This window comes from Protopterus annectens, chromosome 14.part0 (genome assembly GCF_019279795.1).
Source record: "Protopterus annectens isolate FY-2018-M chromosome 14.part0, PAN1.0, whole genome shotgun sequence".
Taxonomy (NCBI): domain Eukaryota; kingdom Metazoa; phylum Chordata; order Ceratodontiformes; family Protopteridae; genus Protopterus; species Protopterus annectens.
This window is the reverse complement of record NC_056748.1, coordinates 649,945,818-649,953,745: the sequence shown is the minus strand read 5'-3', so window position 1 is coordinate 649,953,745 and position 7,928 is coordinate 649,945,818. Positions and strand designations below refer to the sequence as shown.

Sequence of the window (7,928 nt, the reverse complement as noted above, 5' to 3'; positions counted from 1 at the left end):
ACTTTAAATAATTTAAACACTCAAAAGTCAAAGTTGCTAACATTGACACAAAAAAGTGAAAAATAAACATCAACAAAACACCATGTGAGATCCAAGACAAGCCCCCTGCACTCCCTCATATGTGAGGCTGTTACCCATTCCCCTTGCTTATTACATATCCTAATTCTGAGATCAAATTGCACAAAAAAGACATTTTCCCCAACCCTAGTTGTCGGCAAAATGACAAAATGGATGTCTTAATACTAATTGACTACATTAAGGGTTTCCTTCTATAGATATAGATATACATTTGTCATAGGATAGTAAACTTATGCAGGAAAACAGGTCTCTCTTTCTCAAGCTTAAAACACTAAAAAGCATTAGTGTGTGAAAGAGCTATGTGTTTTGTACAGCTGGAATCAATCAAAAGCAGAGAAAAGGGACATTGCAGTTTTCTCTCCTTTTGAAAAGAGACGTGTGCTTTGCACAGAGACTCTGAGAAGGGGGGGGGGGGTCATTTTCAGTCTATTCTGAGCTGCTTAGCCAACACAGAACTGCATAGATACAACTGAACACTGAAAACAAACTTGTCTTGTGTAATTGACATAGGAATCCTATATTACCTACACTCTTGCAAGGAAGTGAACACTGTGATATATCATTCTGTTAATTTCAGGGCCCTGGTCAATCACTTTGGCAAGGAGATCCATTTGTTGTGAAGACTGCCTAGAAAAGTATCTTGACATGTTATTCCCTGCATCTAAATTGACTTTGTCCAAGTAGGGACCACCATGGATTTGCAAGGGATTATTTCAGTTGTCTGGATTCTCCAGAGAGTGGACATCAAACTCAGAACTGCTTCTCCAGTGCTCATCAACGAAAAAAGTATATTAAAAGATTATTCCAACACAGACGAATCTGGGAAACCAGAACAGGAACTGAAATGTAACCCCAAAGCTGGTTTTCTACCTAGAAGCCTCTGGATGTAAAAGTTTTTTTTTTTTACTTACAAACTGTATTTGACCCTTTCTGTTGCACATTAAATTGTCTGTATGGTTTTTCCCTGCTTGGTTAATGCTGTACAGCACTTTTAATTAATATCTACCAATTAAGTTGTAGTAATTAATTTTAATAGTGTAATAATTATATTCTGTACAAACTCAACCCAGTACATGCTAGCTGCTGTTTTACTTCATAACTTAATATAAACCTAAAACAATATGTATGGAAAGGGGAAAATAAGTGCAGAGCCAACCAATGTTCTTTCTTGGTCTCTTATACTGTTACACAGACCAGATTTATAGATGATAGTTGTGTCACAATACACACACAAAACTTCAGCTAGGGTTTATTACAGCATTTGGAAACTATAAAACAATTTCAATACTTCCACTCTTCCTACAGAAACTAACAAGCCATTATCTGGCATCCCAGGGTAGCAATTAGTTCACCATTAAGGACAACAGAGCAAGATCCCAGCCCAGGCTATGCAGAGACATTGTGCCTCCGGCTGCATTCAGACCTGTGAGAAATTCTTTATGGCCCAAATCATGTAATTTAATTTCAGGCTATTTTTTAAGGTTAGCTGAACTGAGCTTTAGCCCTTCCCTTCCAGTATCCTCTTAAAATATATACATTTCATCAGTTACAACAATACAGTCTGACATACCTGTATATTTCTTTTCTGTCCAGCAAGAGCCACTGTTGATACATTTTTAACACAAGCATCTGTATAAATCAGTTTGATATTCAAATGACATAATTCTTTACAAAACTCCAACTAGCTACGTTGGTATATATTACACATGCACTGCCCTACTCCACTGGCACAGCTGGCACTACCTCACATCATCACAATAGTATAAAATGGTAAATACCTGTTTGTTCTGATAACACTTTATGTGAACTTTGGCAATGTATTTTTCTGTCTTCCACCATAGCATTTGACACCATGCCCTTAGTCTCTCAGTTATAAAAATATGAAGGTAAATATAAAATATGAATAAGAAATGACAACCAGTGATTGATGTCTCCATTTCAAGACACACTAGATGAGCAAAACTATTGTTGTTCTGTTAGTTACACTTTACCCTTTCTAATATTGTCTTTTATTAACTAGGTATGTGTGTGCGTGCGTGCTGTCCACACACACAGATACATAGATATAGTGTGAGTATGTGTGTGTTCTCTCATTTTATAGTCATATAAATCATTGCCGGCTGATGCTGGGTTAAGTCAGCTTCTAGTTTAACGATTACTTTCATGACCATCCAGGACATTAAATATTATGCACTTAATTCACAAAGTAAAAATACTTGGTGACTTTAGGCTTTTAAGCATAACCAGTGAATAAATGCCAATTAACTTAATATTAAGCAGGTAGAACTCTTTTTTTATGTCGTGCAATATATGAGGAAGATGGAGAAGGTTAATGCTAAGACGAAATCAAACTATGTGAATTCGCTCTCAAAAGAAGAAAATGACAAAATGCATGTAACAGCAGCTTAACCTTTCCACAGGTGTAGCCAGCCAGGCATACTACATCAGGTAAATGGGGTGCATATTTTTTAAACAGTATTTTAATCATGTGGTCCCATCCTATATATATATATATATATATATATATATATATATATATATATATTTTTTTTTTTTTTTTTTTTTTTTAACGTTCGAATGTATGAGCATTAGAGGCACGGATGATATGAAGTCTGCATGTTCCCTCTATCTCAGTGTAAGTTTCTTTCCCAGGTCACCAGTCTTGCGCTACCTGCGGACAGCTAGACTGTCAAATCACTAAACGGACCCGTGGCCGGATGCGTTTCTGTCGCTGTGGCGTCCCATTTTGGGGTAGGTTTTCTGCCTTGCGTCCTGTGACCACCCCTGGCATACTTCTCAACTTCTGGACATTAAAAATCATAGCATTCTCCCTTCAGGAAAAAATTCAGAATGGGAAGCCTTCAGATACTGCACTGCTAGTAGTGATGAAAAATATTTGTATAGGCTTAATTCTGGTATTTATTAATGTATCTGTCATTAATCGTGCCTACATTTACGAAGGCTATCAGGAAATCCAGGAGGACGGAAATCATGACATTATGCCTAAATCATAGCAGTTGGGGGAAAAAAAATGATTTAAGATTTATAATACGATAAAACTGGTATCCTAAAATGAATAAATTATAACATATAGCAGGCGATCATTCTGATTTTCAGAGGAATAAGACCACCTTTTAACCATTAGCAGTTTCTCCAGGTTTGTCTTGTCCTTAGCACAAGAAAATCCAATTCACCTGTATTCCTGGCCTTGCCTTTTTACCCATGGGACTGCCCCCCTCGCCACCTTCGACCAAGACAGTCCAATCAGCAGGCAGCATTCTCAGCAACCTGCCGCGTTATTATTTTTTTCACCTTTTATTTGCAGCTAAAGGCTGGTGCAGTTGGATATGTTCTTCAGAAATGTTAAGATGCGAGTGTATGTAAAATCCAGTGGGGCGGAAGCTGCTGGCATTTATTTATTTTTGACACCTCTACCTGGAGAAGGAGAGTGGACTGTTTTTCTTACTTTGCACGTATTGCAGGATTGAGTTTCAGCATTGAGACGCGAGTGTGTGTTTTTTCCGGGTAGAGCTGAGTAGCTAACCTAAAGGGAGTGTTTTAAAGAGAATAAGAACACTGTCCTCTCCAGTATGAATGATTTGCTGATTCCGCTGCTGACCCGCCCAGCGAGTGCAACAGCACACTGACGGACTGCTGCAGTGGGACACTAAACCGGGATCTGTACAGTTCAATGACGGTGGGTACCTGTATGTGTGTGTGCAGCTGGCTTGTATCTTCTGCCAACAGTGCTCTCTCTAGGTCAACAGCACTACCGCTTAAAACTATCCGAGTTAAATGCATAGTCTAGTGTACTGATAAACTGTACGTGCTTTGAGAGGACGGGGAAGGTCAGTTGCGTATCTGCTCTTTAGTTGCTTTGCCAATTTACAATGCTAGTTTTCACAAACATACGCTATACGTTTTCACCCCCCCCCCCAAACCCCTATATAGCAGAGGGAGAAGGCAACGTGCCTGACAACTTATTTGCTCATGAATTCTGGACAAAGCCAAAAATAATTGTATGTGTGTGTGTGTGTGGGGGGGGGGGGGGGATAATTAGGAATGTCTTAAAAGCTTATTCTAATTTGCTTAAGTTAATGGGTATTTTTTCTGCTTAAACTTGCATTTTCAGAACTATAATATTGAAAAAAAAAAAACAATGTCTGGCATTATATACTGAATGTAATCCTCTGTAATTTAGCAGGAAAAACAAAAATGATATGAGAGATGGGGCAAAACTATAAGATAAATAAGGGATATTCTGCAAACTCAGGTACAGTTGAGAAGTGATGCTTTATAATGATATTTGAAGAATACATTGTTAATTCTAAAGCTCTGCATTTTTCAAGAACAATATATGCACATCATATATATATATATTTGACTGGCGCCTTTTGCATGTCCTATCTCAAGTTGGTCAGGAGTGACATAGTTGTCACACATTGTGTGAAACACTGATGAAAAAGGTTGAGCGATATGTAAAAAATATTCTAATTAATGTAATGCAATAAAGGCTGAAGTCTGTATAACATATTATATACTTGACAGCTTGCTGGTGTAAATAACAAGTGTAAATATTTCAGTACCACAGTCAGTATCTGCTTTTGTTTTATTGGAACAATTCTTGCTTACCAAACAAAGCCTATGGAATACATTCTTAATCTACAACTCTTTGCCCCTGTACCCATCCATCATTACTCCCTTCCATTTTCAGCAACACTATTTGTTCCCCATCACCGTGGTGATGGTCGACTGGGAAAACTCATCACTTAGCCATCAGGGCAGTGTAAGGGGTTTTCGTATATTTCTCATGCATGCACCCATAAAGGAGCTTGAAGGGGTATGCATTGGGCTGTTCGTGAAGAGCATACTTCTACAAGGTGGGGCATTTTCTGTAAGCACCCAGGTCCCTCCCTTGCAGCACATGTAGTGATCTCAATGTGAACCCAAGTTGAAACAAACCCCTCCCTCTCTCTGGAAGATGTGAGTGGACCACACCTTTTCATTCTTCCCTTCCCCTCTCTGCTTTATTGCCAGGGTTGTTAATCAAGCTCTCGTCACTTCTATGTCATAGAGCCAATCTTAGGCCTAGAGAACATATTTGCATTAAACTGAATTTCTTATGACAACTTTTTCATGGGCATGCACTGAAGGGTAATCCCAGTTTATTGAATCTGAAGCTGTTTGCCTCATTGCAGCACAACATGTAAATAGAAAAAGACATATTTAAAAATAATGCCTCTTGGTTTTCAGCATTAGTAATGCAAACAATTGTTTTTCTTTCTCTGCATTTTATATGATCCTTAGTTGTGATATATATATATATATATTTATATATATATATAAAACACTATAAAATCACATTTAGTATGATAACCATGAGAAAGAAAATGAGTGAAATAGGTGGGATTTGAACTTGGCTATGAACATATTACTATTTGCTGGTTTGCCAGACTAGCTGCAAAACAATCAAGTTGTAGAATTTGTTGTACATACATGTTTATTGTTACACTAATTATTGTAGTTAACTCAGATTCTTACAGATAATTTTATTGATTGATACTTGTATTTAATTAAGTATTAAGTGTCTCATTATCTTGGAAAGACAGACTAATTTTTAATGTAGCTTATTCAGTACACAGGCTACTGTTAGTGAATTACAAGTTCTTCAATCTGAGTAACAAGTAGAAATCTTAAGCATAAGACACAGGGAAATAAAGGTTTTACTGTGATTAACTGTGTGCCATTTAGTTAATAGGTAATTAAACTAAACTGAAGGGTTTAAAACATTGGGAGGTCACAGTTTCCAAATAGTCATACTCATGAAGTTTCAAAATAATGACAAATTTTAGTTTTCAGATGGCAACCCACATGTATGTTCTGATGTGGTAGCAAGCTTTTACATCCCAGTTCCTAAAATAGCATCTTTATTTATGCCCTTTTAAAATGTCATATAAACTCAGAGGAGAGAAGAGATGTGGAAAAAAAAATAAAACTCACACTCTTCCTCTTCACAAAGTCCAAAATGTGGTCAATGATCTGAGCAGGCATGATTTAGCAAAGCATAATGACAGGAAACCTGCAACCTTCAGCATTTCTAGTCTTGCTGTCCTGGACTGCAATAATTAGTAGGTTTCCTACAAATAAACCAAAATCTTGCATAGCTTCTAAAGACTAATAATTTAATGAAATAGATGTTTATTACAAAAAATGCTAGAACTGGAGCTAGACAGTAAAAGAACTGTAACATCACCAGTACTCGAACATGTATAGGATACCATTTAGTATTAATGATTACCGTCATTTCAACAGTGCCTGTCCAAGATACTTAAAACAAAATGTAGTAAAAAGTATACTCAATGATAATGGCCTCTGGATTAGCAAGCAGGGATGAAGGTTTTAAGAAGGAAGTCTTTGTTATAAAGAGTATATCCTTGAATTGAGATTATCCACTAACATTTTTGAATGAATTAGTACAGCAGACAAGTAATCAGAAAGTATCATATATAAACTAGTAATAATAAAAGCTGGCCGTGGCACTGTGATTAAAAATAAAACCCAAGTCAACATAACCAAATCACCTGATGAGTGTAACTTTTGTGGTTGATACCTTTCAGATAGAGAAATTAGTGAAAGTTGATTGGTGTAGCCTCAAATCTCACCCCAATATGTTTGAAGTAATGGGAAACAACCTGTATTTGTTAATGAGGCAGTAATATCAGTGATCTTTTTGAAAGGGGCTTAAATAAGGATGCAGTTTTATATAATAAAAGAAAGAGCACATTTGCTTCTTGGCTGTAAAAGATGTGTAAATATATATATGCAACTGAAAATATTTTTATCATGCCCCTTCAGGTAATATATTTGATTCAAATGATTACAATTGCAACTCTCTTTTCTGGTGTATGTTGGTATTTGTGAAAGTGCTTCATTTTATATAGGGAAGACACTTGAGAAAATCATTACAGCATAACAGGGATAATGTTTATACAATTAGAAGTAAAACTGTGTGTATGCCTTATCTAAGCATTCATTAATATGTCAGTTGTAGAAAATTCAATTTCTTTTGTACTAGAGTGTTAAATCATGCCTTTCAGCTGTGCTTCATTATGGGAAATACTTATTAATTTGAGCCTTAAAAATTCCATGTTCTATGCTGCTCCATAGTGAAAGGGTTAGTCAAGCATTAGTTGATACACATTTCTACCACATAATCATGGTAAATAATATTGAAACATATCAATTCCTCAAATGAACTCTGTATTTCTGAAGAAACAGTTATTAACTGTGGTTTAAGATTTCTAGATGACTATATCAACTGCTCTTCATTTTTTCTACTCTGCAAGAGGCACTGTTCCAGGTTTTCAAGATGGAATGCTGAGAGCTATGGTTAAAATAGAAGATGGAAAAGGTTATTTAAAATTTCCTTTAGATTCAAAGGAGAAACAATAGCAGTTGTTTCTTAACTCATCCACCAGGGTTAACTTAAGTAAATGGCCTCAAACCTAAGCTTAGATGCAGAGCTATGAGAGGAGTTATTTTACAAACATTTTTAGGACTTTCAATGTTATGCATTTTTAGTGTGTTACGATTTTGATTGCCATATGTTTTATTTTAAGATATATGAACTCAAAATATGGATTGTAATTACAGTGTTTGTAAAGATGTTAAATGGATGAAAAAGATTTGAATCACTATACAGATGAGTGTGAATACTATTAACAAATGTTATGATTATAAATAGTAGTATTTGAGTATCCAGTCTAGTATGAAGAAAACCTGTGCAATTAGAGGATAAAAGTGCTTGAATAAATGTTCTTATGTCAGTACTGAATATAAAAAATTAATAA

General features: G+C 36.0%; 1 protein-coding gene across 1 annotated transcript in view; it reads left to right on the top strand.

Moving 5' to 3' along the window:
* Nucleotides 1–3,409: 3,409 nt before the first annotated feature.
* Nucleotides 3,410–7,928, top strand: part of RHOBTB1 (Rho related BTB domain containing 1) — a 468,210-nt gene continuing 463,691 nt past the window's right edge. Inside the window, exon 1 of the mRNA XM_044056396.1 lies at nt 3,410–3,775. The gene's annotated coding sequence lies outside the window, so the exon portion shown is untranslated. The remainder of the gene's footprint in view (nt 3,776–7,928) is intronic.